The sequence below is a fragment of the Prenolepis imparis genome, unplaced genomic scaffold, assembly GCF_030444845.1.
Source record: "Prenolepis imparis isolate NDT839.2.m4 unplaced genomic scaffold, iyPreImpa1.0 SCAF_1, whole genome shotgun sequence".
Lineage (NCBI taxonomy): Eukaryota > Metazoa > Arthropoda > Insecta > Hymenoptera > Formicidae > Prenolepis > Prenolepis imparis.
The window spans coordinates 10,695,434-10,715,296 of NW_028141159.1; the positions used below are offsets into that span (position 1 = coordinate 10,695,434).

Genomic DNA, 19,863 nt, shown 5'->3' on the forward strand with positions numbered 1-19,863 from the left:
TTATGTTAAATTATGAATATTATGATAGAGAACACGCGTGAACAAAATAAATGAGCAATTAATTACGTAAATATATTTAATCAAATATAAGCCAAATAAAACAATATTTTTACTTATTTAAAAAATATTTTAAAAAGTATAAATAAAAATATTGGCTTCTCTTTAAATAAGAAAATTGTACGAAATGCTGTGTATAAATGTGAGTAATGAAAAGTACACGAGAAAATTGAAAATATATAATTTCGATACTTGTATCATTAATATCTTTTGATAAGCAATAATAGACATTAAATTAGCATGGTGATTATTTATTTGATATTTTCCATGTTTATACGAATGCTTAAAGCATCTTTGGTATAAACAAAAGAAGAACATAAATAATGCTAAATAAATAAAATATAATGGGAGCTTTTAACATATATATGCAGTGCCTTTACTGTCGCATTTACTGCCCACGAACAGAACATCGCAAACAACCAGGTATACGCTAAGCAAAACACTTTAATTAACACGCTACGACGATCACTCAATCTTAATTAACATGCCAGGCGGAAAGTTCACGTAGCATTTGCATAAATTAACCCTTCCATGCACGCATTCAGGTTTCTGGCTATCGGATATGTACACGGGTGTTGGCTAATATAATGTAAGGATATCTTTCATTGAACTAGGTATATTAATAATCTTATAAGTTGATAAAAAATATCAAGTTTTTTTTTATTTATAAAATTTCTGAAATTATTTAGATATCTACTTCTTGTATGAGCAATCAATCTTAAATTATAAAAATATATAATAACTAATATTGAGATTATTAAATATATGTATAGCAAAAATTTTATATATTTTTTAAATATTTCCTAACTAATATATATTTATATTACAAACTCTCTTTGTAAATTCAATCTTTATTAATAGGATGCGCTATCCTACAAAGATTTATTAAAAAACGCTTTATAAAGAGTCTAAACCTTGCTATATGTATAAAGAAATAAATTTTATAAAATTCTATACATTTATACATATAATATATACATTTGATGTAGAATATTCATAAATTCATTATTTCAAAACTATATTAAAAAATAATTTAGTACTCACCGATACGATGAGCAATGGTGGAGTTGTAGTATACAATGTTGATCTGTAAAATATAAATTTACCTAAATTGAATACATAAAACAATGCCCAAATTAATATCTATAATGCAATTCTTTTAAAAAGAATTATTGCGTCCATATTATACTTTTGTATTTATTCTTGAATATAGAAATTTACAATATTTTAAATTAAAAAAAACAAGTTGGTAATCTTTCAACATAACTTTTGTGATATTTTGCACAGTAATCTAAATAATATTATAAATTTGAGACAATGTGTATTAATATTATATGTATATGCCAATTATTATAAAATTTTATTATAAATATATATATTTTAAGACTTTTAGAAATAAAAAGAAATCTGAAACACTTTATGTACGCATTATATTACACAATAATGAAATAATGTAGAACAAATTACCATTTATAAAAATAAACGAGCAATTAATTTCGAAAATAACAAATAATAAATTAAATAACTTATAAACTTTGCTAACCTCACGATTGCTCCGGCGTCACCCGATGCTTCCCTGAGCCTGCTCTCTCGTTCCTTCCTCTTGGCACTTACACTCGCGAAAAGAAATATTAATTGCGACCGCGCACTAATCATTAGATATACAACGATCGCGCGATACTTTGTACGACACTCCCGACACTCCCGATACTCCCGACACTCCCGATACTCCCGACACTCCCAACACTCCCGACACTCCCGACATTATCACAACTTTATTATATTTTAATAAAAGGAAGGTATGCAAAAACTAACATAACCAATGTCGCAAATCATTCGTCGATGCTACCTCTGATTTTAACAAATAATATACGGAGTAATATACGTTATCGTTCGCTATCCTATATATTTTATAACATAGTATGAAAATAAACGCACGAATTAAAATTGAAGACAAATATCCACGGACATCATATTCGAAGATTTGTCGTCGCTTTACTGATTACTCGTATTACGATAAATCTCGATTATATAAATCTCGTAAAGTACACAAATCACGATGTTTAAATGCCGAATTTTTAGTATACGGTTGACAAGCATTGAAATATTAAATACGTACCAGTGTGTTAAATACGATTGCTAATTAATTGAATGCATCATAATGCTGTTCGAGCTGAAATCGATTCGTCTTATATGCGCGAGTCTAATTGAGATAGTTATTTATGTGAGACGCGACACTCGCCGGAGTTAATTAATCGCAGGCACATAAACGTAATAATTACTGCTAATTCTATTAATCGTACGAAATGATTGCGTTTGGCCAGTTATTTATTACGATAATATACATATGTCTCATACCTTCCCGTCCGAGACGCGTCACCATAGACAATGTGGACAACACAACAGTATGAACAGTGTCGCGAAAAAACATGCTAAATACTCTCTCCCCACTACTTCCTCCCCCCTCCAGTTAGGACGAGGGGCCGCCGAGGGCGTCGCTCGAGTCAGTGACGTGAAGTAGTCCCTATTTCCAGTCGCGGGAGCGGAAGGAGTGGTGAGAGAGCTACGTGTTTTTTCGCCGCACAGTTGGCTACATTGTCTATATAGCATGGCGTCTCGGACGGGAAGGTATGAGATTTCCCGTGTTGTATTATTATCTTTCAAAATATGTCGCGTGAATATATCTGCTCGACGAATGGAACTGCGACACTGCTACACTATTACTCGTATCGTTTTTATCATGTAAGTTGTATATAATCGCACGAGCTAATACAGTCGTTACATGTAATATATATGTATATATATATATACTAATCGTAAATAATGTAATAACAACAATGTCGCGAATGATCTCGGCGTCGATCTTTGCTATGTATAACGCTGTTGTTTACATTCCGCACGTTAAGATTCGGGCAGGAATTCTAACCTTGTTATCATTCGCACGGCAAAGCTCGTATATACGGGAAGATATTCTCGCGCGCGTTCCGTGTCGTATTATTTCTCGAAATATATACGTGACAAATACTAGGCCAAACGCAATCATTTCATACGATTATTAGAGTTAGCGACTATTATTATATATGTGCGCGATTAATTCGCCCGCGAGTTATATCTTAATTATAATTTAACATCAATTAACTTCGATGTACGTAATATCGCGCTCTATTAAATGGATCGATTTTGATTCGAACGCTATTGAGACGATCGAGTTCAATTAATTAGTGCAATCATAATTAACACAGTGTGATACGTATTTATTATCACATACATATCTTAATATTTGTCAATTATTAAAAATTTGTTTGCACATATCAATGATATTTTATAATATTTATACGGTTGAGATTTATTGCGCTGGTAGTCAATAAAGCGACAACATATTTTAATATTGCATTCCATGGATATTTGTCTTTAATTTTACCTTGTACATTTATTTTCAGACTTATGTACGTTACAAATATGGCAAGAGCAATATAATCGAGAGCGTGCATTAATCGTTAAAATCAGAGAGTATTATCGTGTGTACGTAGTTTTTGCATATTTTCCTCTTGTTACAATATAATAAAGTGAGCGTCTCGTGTGATTAAAATGTCGGGAGTGCCGTACAAAGTATCGCGCGATCGTTGTATATCTAATAAATAGTGCGCAATCGCAATTAATATTTCTTTTCGCGAGTGCCATGAGGAACCAACACAGAACGGACAAGAGAGGAGGCCCAGGGAGGCATCGGACGTCGTCGGAGCAACTATAAAGTAAGCAAAATTTATTAACTTAATTTATTATTTGTTATTATATTGAAAATAATTGCTCATTTATCTCTCTGCAGTAATAATTTATTTTACATTATTGTGTATAATATAATGCATGTAAAGTATTCTAGATTTTATTTTGAAAATCTTAAAATATTCATATTAAAATTTTATAATAATTTGTACACACACATATTGTATATAATACATATATATAATACATTATCTAAAATCTCTAATATTATTTAAATTCTGCAAAACTTAGATTTTTTTATTTTCATTATATTTCATAGAAATTTATATATAAAACATTTTTTTAAGAGACTACATAATAACTTGTTCAATTAAATATATGTTAAAAGGCGTAATTATAAATATTTTCTAAATAATTATTATTTTGGGCATTGCTCTATTCAACTTAAATAAACTTGTATTTTGCAGATCAACGTTGTACTCCGCCGACTCCGCTGTTGCACATCGTATCGGTGAGTGCTAAATTATTTTTTATACTTTCTCAAAGGTAATAAATTATAAATATTTTACATCAGATGTATGTATTAGATGTATATATGTATAATTTTTTGAACAAAATTATCTTTTAATTTTTTATCTTTATACAGAAATTTAGACATTCTATAATGCGTCCAATCTTTGTAGAATTATATGTTTTATCTTAAAATATTTAATAAAAATAGATAATATTTAATAATATTTAATATTTGATAAATATATGTCACAGGCTTTTTATAAATTTAGCTTTCTCATGGATAACCTTTTGACAATCCAAACTGTTATCAATACTTTTATTGATAAAAGTTTAGATTGTCAAAAGATTATTCATGAAAAAGCTAAATTTACAAAAAACCTGTGACATATACAATTTATCAAATATTAAATATTATTAAATATTATCGATTTTATAAAATATTTTAAGATGAATGCTATAATTCTACCACTAATTCTTTATAAAGATAAAACTAATTTTATAAAATGTTTGCAACATATATATTTTATCTTTAGTAATCATCATAAAATTTATTTACTTAAATTAAATAAATTTTTTATAAAATCAATAGTATAAAAAAATAATATAAAAAATATACATTAATACATACTGCAAACTGTTACATATAATATTATATATAAAAGTTATAATGTTGAAATATATCTCATGTTTATATAAATTTTACAAAACTGTAAAATATTTGTCCAAGATGTTGAGTAAATTTTCTATTTATTAAAAATTTATCTAAAATTATGAAAAATTTCATAATTTTTGTTTAAATAAAGCAAGCAGAAGAGTATATAAAAAATCTTTATCAAAGATGTGATAAAATCTCTTTCATTTGAAATAAAATCTGGAATGAGCTGGAAATGAAACTGAAAGTATCCGGAAGGAACGTTCGCGCACAAAAGATGAAAGCGAAAGAGCTGGAAACGGTCGGGTTTTCAAATGGAAACCCAAAAAACGTATTCGATTTCAGTTAGACGAACGCGCTACTATCGCTTTTACATCCAGTTCCCAGTTCCAGTTACATTCCAGTAGCGAGTAAACTTCCGACTGCAACGAGTAAATTTCCTATCATGTCAACTAGCCGGGAAATAGTATTTCCGGTGGAGACTATCGCGTGAAAAACATATTCTGACCAATCTTAAATTTGGCTACTTTTATTTATTTTATACTCTCGGAATTAAGTATTAACATTCATGTATTTTCTTAAAGGCTGCAATAGAATCTTATTTTAATAGTCCTTTCCATTGTTAAAATATTTAAAAAAAGAAAGACAATGTAGTATCGATTGACTATAGTCGTAATAAATAAATTTATGGATATAAAAAAATAGAGAATAGAATAGTTCTAATTAATTTTTTAAATAACTTTTACATATAAAGTTATACATATTTAATAACAGGATAAATATATAATTTGCATTTATATTATATGTTTACTTTATCGTAAATACTATTTGTTGATTACATAAATTCTATCTATATACAGTATTTATCATCCAACCCGCTTATTACGATTTGATTTACGTTATATTTCGACAACGGTATTAATTTCTCGCCGCATTCAACTCGCGTTTATTCGTCATTAAGCGTCGCCGCGATGAAAGTCACGCAATTAATTTATCGCGCGATTGCGTTTGTCCGCTGCAAACGATCACCCGTAGCCGCAAAATTTCGCCTTTAATTCGCTCGACGTTACCATCATGCAACTGATAACGCTGCCAATAAGGTCTCGTTAAAATTTGCCTCCACGCGGCAATTAGAGCGATCAATTTTTTATTGTACGGTCGCGGCATCGTGCTGGAAATTTTGGACAAAATCCGCCAGAGACAAATAATAAACCGCTGCATTCGACGGCTGGTCAGCAAAAGCGATTTCTCGCGCAAAATACTGTACTTTGATATTGACAGAATATTGATACTTTTCTCCTATACAATATGTTCGTTATTTATACTTATTTCTTTAATTTAAGAAATAAACAAATAAACTTAAAAACAAATAGTTTAATATACACAGTAATATTGCTGCTTATAAACTACAATCGGCTTTTCTGTGTCATTGTTTAATTTTTTATACATATTTGAATTTTAATCTATTTATTTAAACTTAAAATATTATTTTTTGAGTGAACAATAGGATATATATGATCCATCTGTAAAAAATATGAACAATTCTAAATATCTATTTTTTCATTTTTATTGACAAAAATTTTATTTGAAGTAGAGAGAAAAATTGTTTTGTATAAAAAATTTTTTAACCGTTTACAAATTTTTGATTTTCTAAGCGTTGTTGAAAATTCGCAAAATCCATTTTCTCTAATTGCAATTAAACGATCGAAATCGGACTTTATATCGTTGTAAAGCACAGTCAGAACACGAATTTAATAGCTATACCGCTTTTGCTGAAAAATTCAATTTGTCATGATGATAGCAATTCAATTATAACTATTAGCTTTCAACGCGCAACGTAATACTCGATATATATTGTCCAAAACAATGATTTGATAATAAACTAAACTATCTGCCAATATAAAAATATATCAAAAACTACAATAAAAATTGTAGTTTTGTATCGACAATAATTTTATGGAGAATAACTCATTTTTTTTCTCGCGATTGGATATAAATATAAAGACATTTTTGTAAATCATTCTTTTGACCCGCTTTTACATTTTTGTTCATTTTTGAATAAGCTTTTCCAATATCACTTCGATCTGTTTGTCGAAGCTTTTTATTATACGTACGTATTTACAATGTACATATTGGATTATCGTTGTTTGATTTAATTAATCAACCAATATCCTTTTTCATTATATACCTGCATTATGCTATATTTCTGCAAGATATATACTCTTGTTCATTCTCTGATTTTATGTACTTTTTTTTATTATTAATAACGTAATATATCGACAGAAGTGTACAATCGTATTATCACAATTTTGCATATCAATCGCCCAATTTTTAAATTTAATTTTCTATCACAAATTTCTGATAATGATCGAGAATATGTTTTTCATTATTTTCAACAAACACGCACGTAACAGTAATTTATAGTTTTAAATACAACATACTATAATAAAAAAATATTTCTTCAATTCTTTATATATTTGCCCTTAAATTAGCATACAAACAACACGTAATTGCAGAAATAATAGAGTGTCAAGAACTTTAATTGTATAATCAAAGTCTGGATAATCAATTTATATGTCATATGCGGATTAAAAATATCTTTGACAATATCAGAAATGAGATTAAAATCAATAGTCGATAAAATATGATAATATACAGTAAATATTCTTTTCTTATGTATAAATCAGAAAAAAATGATTCCAATACTTTCCAACAATAATACATTTGTCAATAATGCATTGTGTTCTTATTACAATAGTGGAAACATAATCATAAAATCAATCGTTGAAGCAAGAGATTTCTCGATTTTATTGTAAAAAAATCCTATATTGGATAGTAAATCTTTCTCATGCGATTTATAGAACAGTGCAGTGGTTGAATCTCTCGATCATCTGCATCTTTAAATGCTGTCAATCCAAGTTAATTAGCAAGGCCTTTAATAATTTTCTTTAATTTTTTATTTATTTTTTATATGTTAATTCTTGTCTTCTGTATATGAATCGATAGATAGATATTTACAAAAATTCTTCATATTATTTTTAAATAACTGGTACTCACAGAGAGAATTTTCTTTTAGAATTTACCCTGAAAATCATGGTAATCGTGGGACAATATGATATGGAAAGAATTTTATGAGAATTTCTCTGATTAATATTTATCACAATAAAAATAATAATATCTATTACAATAAAATATAAAATGTATTTGATTAATTTTACTATGCAATTTAGTAAAATCACACATACTTTATATTTTATTGTGATAGATATTATTATTTTTATTGTGATAAATATTAATCAGAGAAATTCTCATAAAATTCTTTCCATACCATATTGTCCCACGATTATCATGATTTTCAGGGTAAATTCTAAGAGAAAATTTTCTGAGTATATAAAAACATATACAAACTTCTCGAGATAATATGAAATTTTCTAATTTGCCATACTGTCAATTTACTCGGGTTCGTTTACGCGTTCGTTCGCTTCCATTTATATCATTTGCCTTATGTCACTCATCTTATGCGTCTCGATCTAGGTTTAAAATCGATCAAGCATAATGCGAGCGCGTGCACGTGCATTGAATTTCTATAGAACACAATTCCTCATTCATTCATACTGTTCGTTCGCGATTTCACCGCAGATGTATTCATGTGAATTCATATCGTACCTCCTCGTTTCGATTCCTCGATCATATCGAAAATGCATCACGATAGATGTAACATACACACGTAAGGCTATTCAATACGCACATTTTTCTTGACTCTTTTAGATCTAAACTTTCTAAATGTTAAAAAAGATGTCTTTCTCATATTTCTTTTTTAACTCATACATACAATAAAGTCTTAAGCTCACTTTAAACGACTTATAATTCGCGAAGTTTAAGACAGTTTTTATTTATAAATTTATATGTCCTACAATACAGAAAATATTTTTTTAAAGAAATATGACATTAAAATTATAAATAAATGTTTATGTTAAATTTTATTGTCAAATTATAGATCGTCTAAAGTTGTAGCTTCAGACAAACAGAGATGTCTGAATTAAATTCATTCATTCATACTGTTCGTTCGCGATTTCACCGCAGATGTATTCATGTGAATTCATATCGTACCTCCTCGTTTCGATTCCTCGATCATATCGAAAATGCATCACGATAGATGTAACATACACACGTAAGGCTATTCAATACGCACATTTTTCTTGACTCTTTTAGATCTAAACTTTCTAAATGTTAAAAAAGATGTCTTTCTCATATTTCTTTTTTAACTCATACATGCAATAAAGTCTTAAGCTCACTTTAAACGACTTATAATTCGCGAAGTTTAAGACAGTTTTTATTTATAAATTTATATATCCTACAATACAGAAAATATTTTTTTAAAGAAATATGACATTAAAATTATAAATAAATGTTTATGTTAAATTTTATTGTCAAATTATAGATCGTCTAAAGTTGTAGCTTCAGACAAACAGAGATGTCTGAATTAAATTTGAAATTCAAATAAAAAAAAAACGATATTGCATAGCATATTGACAGGTTTTAAGAAATATAAATTTTAAACACAATTATTATATAGAATTGGGAAAACTATTATGACAAAAAAAACATTATTTTATATAGGCTACTGGTGCGATTGTGCATCATCGCATCAACGATGAGTCTGCATCTCGCTGAATATTTAACAATGTCTTCCCTACATTCTGATCGTCGTTACCTTCTTACGACTTTATGTCGCGTTGCATAATGCAAGTCGAGTTCCTGGCAGTGCGTGGCGCGAGAAAACCCGTTTGTCGCATAAATTCGCGGCTACGGGAAAACCTTCTGGTCGGCTCGCTTTCTCGCGAAAAGCGCTCGCAGCTACACTCGCCGTGTGTTGCTCGCCACGAGACGAGCTTTATCATGCGAAAAGCGCGCCCGCTTCAGGACCACGCGAAAAATTTGCGAACGGAATTTCTGTTTCAGTTAAATAGATATTTCTTCATTTTCAAGTCGCAACTCTATCAGAAATAAAAAAAAAATATATATATATATATATGTATATATACCTATATATATATTATTAACTGAATGTATAATATGAATCATATTACTACTAAATTTTTATCATAAATAACTTTTAATTTATTTGAAAAATGTTCTATATCTCTAGATCTTTTGCGATATTTACTATCTAAAATTTAAATATTTTACATTCAACAGTGTAGCCTAAATTCAAAAGAATAAAAAATATATATGTATATATATGAATGTATACATATGTATATATGTTGAATGTAAAAATGTGTAAATTTTAGATAGTAAATATCACAAAAAATCTAGAGATATAAAACATTTTTTAAGTAAATTAAAAAGTTATTTATGATAAAAATTTAATAACAATTTAATGCATATTATATGTTAATTAATTACAAATTTATGTTATTAAGGATTTATACATTAATACTTTAACATATTAATTTATACTCTCTTTAATGCTTTATCGAAACTTTCGTGTATTAAATATTCCCAGCAATTTTTAAAAAAAATTTTATCAATTTTTCATAAATTATACCCGTCAAAATTATCGATACTAATTAAACATAATTAGCATTAGTTTGTCAATCTTCGTTAACAACAATAAAAGTTAAATGTTTTTTATTTTTAACAAAGTTTAAAATAACGAAATTAAAAATAACAAATTTAAAAATTACATTTTTATCCATTTAATATTCGTCAACGCGGTGATTAATAAAATAAATATAATAGAATATAAACATTATTACTATATAGTAGAAATAGAGGAAATATTTTATAAACTGTACTAATTAATTTCCTTGCATCGCCGAAAATCTGAATAGATTTTTACTTTGGTGATTTATTTTTTACAAATACTTACGAAATATATCTCAGAGATTTTTTTATCTCCCATTGAACTTCTCAACGAAAAATGTCGTTATTTCTTTCTTTCTATTCTTTTTCTCTTTGTCGTTTTGTCCTCAGCCGACCGCATCATGCGATCCTTTCATGGTTTTCCTCGCGAGTGCTGTTTTGTGACTGAATTCGCCTGGGTGAACATTTGTTGCTTCCGGCGAAAGCTTTCGGTCTTTCAGTCGAAAACCTCTTCTCTTAATGTTCGAGAAAAAAATCGTAATTTTCCAGCTATTAAATTAATCGAAAAATCTTGACAACGATTTTGGATATTAGGAACAGAATTAAATAACAACAATTTAAGACTAAAATGCAATGCTATACATATTGCTATCTCCAAAAATATAATTTTTGAAAATAGACATAAATAATAATAATATGCTCAAACATAATTTGTATTTATTAATCTTGTATTGATTAGTTATTTTTATTTGTCAAGATATATTTTGATTATATTACTTCCATTTGTTACTATTACATAATTAGTAACTGTTTAATTAATTTGAAACAAAGGAATATGTGGAAATAAAGAATTTCAAATTTTATATACAGTCGATAGGCTGATTTATTCGACTGAACATGTACTATTACATATATTATTAATATTACGGTAAAATTATAACTGTTGTGAAAAAAGAAAGAGAAAGAGAAAGAGAAAAAGAAAAAGGAAGAGAGTTATTACTTGTGAATATTTTACGAAGTTTGAGAAAGAGAATGCGCAATTTTATTTCTAGTTTATTGATATCTTTATTTCTTTCCTCTTTCTTCTATAATCTCATACATGTGTGATTATTTCATTCTTTTAATTAATATAAGCAAATAACAAAAATATAATCAATTTTATTTTCTAAATATCCACATAAAATAAAATGCCATTTATTGGGAAGTACATTATATGAACTTAAACATCTTCCATAAAGAATTGTATTTCTTAAGTTTATATAAAAAATAATATTTTATATTTACATTTATACGTATATAATTTTCAAAATGGAGGACTAAGAGTATTTTAAAAACACGAAAAATGATACTACCATATTCTGTCATTTCTTGTTTTAACGAAGGAAAGAATTCCGCGAGAGACTTTCCGCGATCTCGCCGTATTCCGACCGCTTCTTTCCTTATTTTCGAAAGTAATTTAAGACTAGTTTGTGTGTAAAGTTCCTATCTCGTTGATGGAAGATACGCCTTTATCTCTATATAATTCTCAAGTGGAGTGACGATGTAAAATTTAATCTCGCTTAAAGTTTTGCGGCCGATGAAACCCGACGATTCCGGCCTTGTCGCATCATGGCAGGGTTCAAACTTTGAGATTGATCCTGATAAAGGTCGGTCCGTTACAGTATCGTACCATTGTTCTTATCGGCCCTTTATTTTTACGGTCGGCATGGATTTTTGCCAGCCATGCCGAGTAACCAAACGTATCCCGCGATTTTCGCTATTGCATCGCGCGACTTTTTTCGATCGAGACTCTGAACTGCATCATCGATGCGCGCGGCTACGTGGAATCAAGTTTTCATTGCGATCGTTTCTCGCCAACGACAGTGCAAGTTTATCGGGGATATCGGTAACTGGATAGAAATACCAGCACGCGACATGCTTCTCGCTTTTATGCGGCATACTAGAGTCGTCTCATGAATCGAAATTGTTTACGAGGAGCATTGTTTCAAACCAATTTCGAGATCTTACATTGATCCGTGGAGTGAATAAAAAATCATTTATTTTATAAACTACACATCAAATTGCTACAATCAATTTATTTTGGAAAAATATGAATATTTAATTTTCATTTATTATTATTTTTTGCAAACTCGCATTATGTTCTCAAAAATTTTATTTTCTATCATTTTTAAATAAATATTTAAAATAATAACGCCAAATAAATTATTCAAAAGAAATGCTAAGGCGAAATATTTGTTTATCTTGTACAGATGTGCCAGCATCGCGTGTTGAATTTCAATTGAATTAGCTAATCCGAAAAAAATCGCGCCGTTTGAAAACAATTACATAATTTCACAAAGAGAGAAAAGAAAGAATACGGCTGTTGCAATTCCTAGTGCTATGAATATTTTGTACACGTCGGTGTTTCTTGTCTGTAGTGTCTTCTTCGCGGGACGTTTAGAACGCGTACGGTATATAAAGCGCGAAGAATGCAAGCACGCGAATTTGGTTTGGCTTACAAAGTCCACCGACTCCGACGGAGTACTGTCGAATTTTTCTTCGTCGCACGTTTTCATGCGCCTCCGGCTATGGAGCATAACGTGCTTTAAGACCGAAATGTAATATATAACATTGCAGCGATTTCCTACTCGCGATCGCAAATACATACGTCTCTTCGATAAAATTTTCGATTAAAATAAACAATGTTGTTCTGTTTATAGTTTATATTAAAGTTCCAGTGTTTGTTGAGTTTTCTAAATAGGATTTATTGAAACAAATTCAGCATAGCTTTAAATAATTTCAAAGAGTACACAGATAATTATTATTTCACACAGAAAAGATATAAAATGTTTATTAATATATCGATTTTTATTTTCACTAAAAATGAAATAAATATCTCACTAATATTAATATTTATTCAAATATTGATCATATATATTTCTATGTTGATTATATACTATGTTATTTATAAGAAGATAAATCATGGTATTTATTTTTACATACATAACGTGAATACGCGATAGCTTTCTCTTTCGAGTAGAAACCATTAAAATTGTAAGATAAAGTATACTATAACTCATTTATTATTGTTCGATTTACGAGTTACGCGTTAATGGTCGAATGGTTAATAATTAGAATGTATACAGCACACGCTGATATTCGAAATAAGCTATAGTACGCGGTTTTAGCGTCAGTTTCTTCGACACAAAAGGACGGAATTTCTCAAGATCTGCAAAGTTTACGAGGCGCAAAGTCGTGCTAGTTTAAAATTTTAGTGAGTCTCGTTCTCGTAGCCTGAAGCCATGGATACTCTTAATACATCGCTAACTCCCTCGAAGGCAAACCTCGAATGAAAAAGAGTATTCCTTGGCTGTTAGGCGTTGGCTTTTATCCTAGGTTTATAAAAATAAAAGTTTGATAAAGAAAACGTATAATGAAAAAACTCTGAATCTTTCAATAACAAGTTAGTATTACAATATATCTGCAAAATTTGTCATAATTAATCTTTGCAAAAAAAGTTTTTTTAGCATAAGTTAGTTATCTTATTAATCTAATGAAAAATAGCATAATGAATGGAAATTTCAAAGAAAATAATTTCTCAAAAGAAAAACTAATTTCAGAAAAACTAATTAAATATATTACTAATGTGTGAGCTACTAACTAGGTATTATTTTAAAAAGTCTTTTTATTATTAATAATCTTGTTAATAAAAATGTATTGACATCGTCAAAACAATGCTCCAAAAAAGAGAAAATGACAAAACGATGACAACACGCATGCGTAAAATAATCAACGGCACGTCATCACATTTTCCAAAAGGACCGCTTTTCTAAGCACGTTTCAGAGATAGGAAAGCGGGTAGAATTAAGAGGAGATGAAAGAGAGAGAGAGAGAGGAAGTAGTTATGGAAGAAAGGAAGAAATCCCTGTAAGAAAGAGAGAGAGGAGGATTATCCTTTATCTACTCGCAAGTTACGACACGGTTGTTTGGCGGAGGCCATTGTACCGTTTCTATGGTCAAGACACGTAACGTGCGGAAACATAGCAGCCGGCTCTTCTCTCGACTCTTTCCCTTTCCGTCGCTAGCAGAAATGATCTTCGCGAAAGTAGAGGAATATTAAGGTATGGAACTTCTTCACCCGATCTCTGTGCCACGGATTCCTCCTGTGAAAGGGGATATTTATTTTCGCATTTTTGGTCTCTGAGGAACGGAGAATTTTATGCAAGAATTCTTTCAGACTATACGATATTTATGGAAGATAAATAAATGTTCTCTGTGGAATCAGAGTGATAATTTCATTCAGATAAAAGAATATATATCAGATTTTTAACTTAGTATATATGTATAGCTCTATAAGCGGCGAAGATAGGTTTCTAAAAATATGACACACACTTACAGCTCTTTTTTCACATTTAAAGTATCGCACTTAAAAATATCATTAGGGATAAGTCTTCGAAAAAATATTTTTCACAATTTAATCTCTTTAAATATATTCCGATCAAAGATTTTTCTCTGCAAAATTGGGAATGTATAAATCAACAAGCATTCATTAAGAGTTGGAGTTTGAGAAAATGGTAGAAGGACGGAGACGTGTTCGGGATGGATAGAGTTGGTTCGAGCTCGTCCGTTCCCTGTCTAAGTCCGGGGGATAACAGCCCGGATTAGCGCGCGAGGATGCAGCGTTAATGCTGCCTCCCACCCACCCGGTTGCTCTCGTTCCTTATGCACCAACGCACTCCTGATGCACTACGCCGAGTTAAATTCCAACCAAGGAAAACAGTGACGGGGTAACCGGCGGCGAACTTTCGACTTAAGTCAGCCCGGCGCAGTCGACTTTCGCCGCCATCTTCGTCGACTTTGGATCCGCGAAAACAGGATTTCCGGCTAAGCATCATTACGCACTTCGTGACGGGTGGCAGCTGCCGTTGTAAAATTTAATGTAGGATACGCGGTTTGATTAAAATTGGGAGCGCGAGTTTGCTGATTTCACGTTTTGATGAATATCGTGCAGAAAGTGCAAATGCCACGATGTTGCAAATAATTCTTAAAAGATTTGATGAGAGAGGCGAATTATTTATAATAATATTGTATATTTTAAGAAACACACATTTAAAATGAAATATTCAATACAATAATGTGATATTTTTGCCTGTTTATTTTATTCGAAAATGTTATTTCGAAATTATTTTAGAAGAAATTTTTATTTTTTACTTTTTTAATTATTGTATTAAGAGTTGCAGAAAAAAATATAATCTCTTTTAAGAAAATACGCATATCTGGAAAATATTTTTCTTAAATATTCGCAATGCAGACTGATAAGACTATTACTTTAATCAAATTTCTATCATTATGCAACGTTTTTATCTTGATACATTAAGATATAGAAGAAAGCTTCTTCAGGCTATATACAAATACGAAAAGTTAAAATACAAATACAAATATGAAAAGTTTAATAACGATATACGCTTCAGTGCAAGACTGCATTCGACATATGCTCTTTTCGAAGATGCATGCCGCCCGATGTGCTCTATCAGAAATTATGAATCCCTTTCGCCGATTCCCTTTGCCAATGCCCTTTATCAAGTCAAACCCTCGAGCGTCGTAATTATTGCAACTGGTCATGCAGCAAAGGCGGGTTTAAATAGTCGCCGCCAGCGTGCATAAAATATGTATTAGTCCTGGGCCGACTTCAGTCCACTAATTAACATGGAAGACAAACACGGAAGAAAGCGACGATTTTTTATTCGTTATGCGATTCGTCGTCTTTCTTTTTAAATTTATGCGTGTGAGCAGAATGCAGTCGCATTGTGCATTGACGAAGGGTCTTTCAGAGTTTGAAACAAATAATGTAAACAGAAGAGGAGAGAAGATACTTCGTCTTAGAACTAATATTTCGCGTTCTTTACAATGACGAGGTCGTTATGTCGTCTGCGGAGCTAAACTTTTTTTTGAGTAGCATAACAAAGCGTAGAAAGTTGTTAAAGGGAAATGTGCTTTCCTCTTTTATACTAGATAATGGCATAATTTAAACAATTCTTCTAAATTCTTAGAATCAAAAATTGAAGTCTTATAAATTAATGAATGAAATTAAAGTCTTATAAATTTTGTCAATGTATAGCAAAGTCAATACAGTAAAAGAATTCAAACGATAAGAAAAATTAATTTACACAATCGTTATTTTTGTGCATTTTATTATTTTTCACTCCAATTTCGAAATAAAATGAACAACTTTGACTGTTGGTGAATTTAAGAGTAGAAGCGATACAGCGATGCATTTTTGTGGCTCGAAAGTGGAACAATAAGTAAACAATGTCGAATAAATATTGAGGCGTATCGAGCAGGCATCGTTTATACAACCGCAATATCTGATATTGCTAGTCTTTGTTGACATTCAATCGTATTTTGCTAGTAACAACAAAATTATTTGCAAGAAAATTTTAAAATGATTTAAATTTTAAAGTCATAAATATGTGTAAATTCGTTCTTTTTTTTTAGATAAAATAGATTAATGAAATTAATAAAAAGGTATATAAAAATAGTTACGTTATGTTTATAACACTCAGGCGCACATACAATCACACCACAAATTATAACATTAATCAATGAATTTAGCTTATTAATTTAAGTAATAACTAATTAGCAAAAACAAACTTTTTTTTGTTGTAGCGCAAAAAAGATACTCATTAATTTAAACATTTCTTTGAAATTGTGCAATTTAAATAGAAAAAATTCCGCGTTATGCCACGCGCCGCGCACGCGAGCTTGCAATTATGTTTTACAAATTCCCACTAATTAGCCAGTGAAACAATAGCAATAATTGATCTTCTTACATTTTTTTAAATCGTAGTCTTGCCTGCGTTCATTTGCAAGAAAATTTTATCTGTCCGATTATTTTTTGAAACTATAATTCTAAGAAAGACGTCTGTCAGATAATGAGTGACTAAAAACAATATACCCTATTATAGAAATAAAATTCACGACTGCATAAAATCTATTTATCTTTAAACACTTATAATTTGATGTAATTCATATTTAATAACTTTATACGACAAAAATATATTATTAAGTCTAAAATAAAGCAGATGCATAACAAAAAACAAAATACAAGAAAAACCGGTATTTTCCATCGCTCTAAACAAAAATTTTTGTTTTATTCCGTTTATTATTTTTTTTGTTAGCTTTTACATATATTCACACTTTGCAAATCTTATCTCTTTCCTTATAATTATAAAATTACAAAATTTGTGATTTATAGAGAACTAAAATAATTTATAGAGAAATGGAATATATTATTATAACATGTTTGTTTAATTTTAGATTTTTATATATATAATTTGAGTATTTTATTATATATAATTCTCTGATAAAAAATTGAACGCAAGGAAAACAACTTATTTACGTGTTTATTTAACATTTGTGCTTAGTTAGACGCGGTTTTGTATCGAGGAAACCGCGCTCTCGTAAGTTGAGGCGCGTAATTGCGCTTAGCGCGAAAATCCTGTTTTCGCGGATGCACCCCGACAAATGGCAGCAACCGAACGGCATTCAGACCGACTTAAGTCGAAAGTTTATACGTCGTCATGACTCAGTTTGAAGTTAAACTCGGCGAAGTGCGTCAACGGTGCATCAACGACATTGCGGATGTACAGAAAGACAGTGCTGAAGCAGCGATTAAATCGTCTGAGATGTTTCGCGACTTCAAAGAAACACGGTAGTGCTCAAATACTACCATTCTTACCGCGGTTTACTCGGATGAGACGAAAATTAATTTTGTCGATCTCATTGTTTTGTGACTCGTAGTTTTAAACGTAATGAAAAAGATGTTTGGTTGTATAATATATAGTATATATAACTTGTAAAAGTATTTTTATTTAGATCTAAATTTAAAAACAAAAGAGAAACGCACATATCTTCTTTCCTTTAAAAATAGATTCTTTTTCATAATTTTTTATTAGAGAGAATCCTATAAAGATTAGTCTGTTAATTCTGTAACTTTAGAATTTCAATAACTAAAGTTACTTTAAGCTCAACTTAGATCAAAATATGCGAAAGATATTTTCCTGTAAAAGTACAGAAGTTTATGCTTAAGCTTTCACATTATAACACAACTATTATTATTATAAAATATTAGGATTATTACGTAATCCGTTATGAATGCTCTAATTATAATTCTACAATCCGTTTGGCTCGCTCTTAGCCGTTCCGTGCATTTCTGATGCACTTCAGCTGCAAACTCCAAGGATAACAATGACATGACGGCGACGGACGGAACTTCCGTCTTAAATCAAAGCGAGCAAGCGGTTATTCCTCAACCCGACTGTTCTTATCCCCTTGAACCAGGTTCGTGAAAACAAGATTTTGCAGTTGACGGCCATTACCGGCTTCATTTTGCATACAGTTCGCTCGAAGCCGATTCACTGCGATTTATCTGTTTGATTTTCTGCCCCTCGCTCTTGTTTTGACTTCGCAAATTCACCCGTCACTTGTCAGAAATGTCCCGGTTTTCCCGAGTGCGAAATTCACGGTGGATCCGCTTTGATGCATTGGCACGTTGCATCCGATATATCAACGCACTTCCGACATATTTCATTGATCGCAACTTCAAAGACTGGACTTATTGACATGAGTCAATTCGCGTTTCGTGAATAGCCTTGCTATTTTTAACACACAACTTATAATTCAAATTTAATGTGCGATTATCTTTGCTATTACAGAAATTAGGAAGAATAAAAAAAAGACATTTAAAAAACAGAAATCTCCCTCTTTTGAAGAAAATATAAGAAAATTATTTTACACACATATTATTTTTTTTAAATTAAATATATAATTAAATAGAAATTTGACATAAAATTAAAAATTATTTAATCTACATATTATTATAATTATAAGAGATTCATGTTTTTTATTTTGTTGCTTCAGCTAGCTCCAATTGCAAATCGCAAAACCAAATTGGGTTGATCAATAATCGGTTATATGTATAAAATACATATTTGCAACAAATATTTTGCAAAATTTTGCTATTTGTTTTTATATAATCCGTTTTGAAAATCAACTTTTGGAGGTTTTATTGAAATCTCTTATATGTATAACTAAAATATCATATTTCAAGATATATATACACACTCTGTATTCCTAAATTTAGCTTTGAAATGAAGTATTTGAATTTTATATAATAAAGCATATTATATAATAAAGCATATTATATAATAAAGCATAACAAATAAAATAATACAAACAACGAAAAATATGAGTTATCTGCTCTAACAATTATTTTGGGACAAATTACTTATTGATACATTTCACTTTATTTTATTTTGAAGTTTGTATCTTTTATTTTATCCCGCCATATA

The 19,863-nt window shown here is 30.0% G+C and overlaps 1 protein-coding gene and 1 long non-coding RNA gene across 7 annotated transcripts in view; one reads left to right on the plus strand and one right to left on the minus strand.

Moving 5' to 3' along the window:
• Gfrl (Glial cell line-derived neurotrophic family receptor-like) overlaps positions 1-19,863 on the minus strand; it is a 294,550-nt gene that overhangs the window by 246,716 nt on the left and 27,971 nt on the right. Inside the window, exons 1-2 of one of the 6 annotated variants that reach the window (XM_083054306.1) lie at positions 1,601-1,823; positions 1,102-1,144 (exon numbers count right to left, since the gene is read on the minus strand). The exons of the other annotated variants lie outside the window; for them this stretch is intronic. The gene's annotated coding sequence lies outside the window, so the exon portion shown is untranslated. Of the gene's footprint in view, positions 1-1,101; positions 1,145-1,600; positions 1,824-19,863 lie in introns of those variants that run through there. 6 annotated transcript variants of the gene reach the window in all.
• Positions 2,595-4,293, plus strand: LOC145935154 (uncharacterized). The gene is made up of 3 exons (XR_014425173.1): positions 2,595-2,685; positions 3,498-3,809; positions 4,248-4,293. It is a non-coding gene; the product is annotated as an uncharacterized LOC145935154 (long non-coding RNA).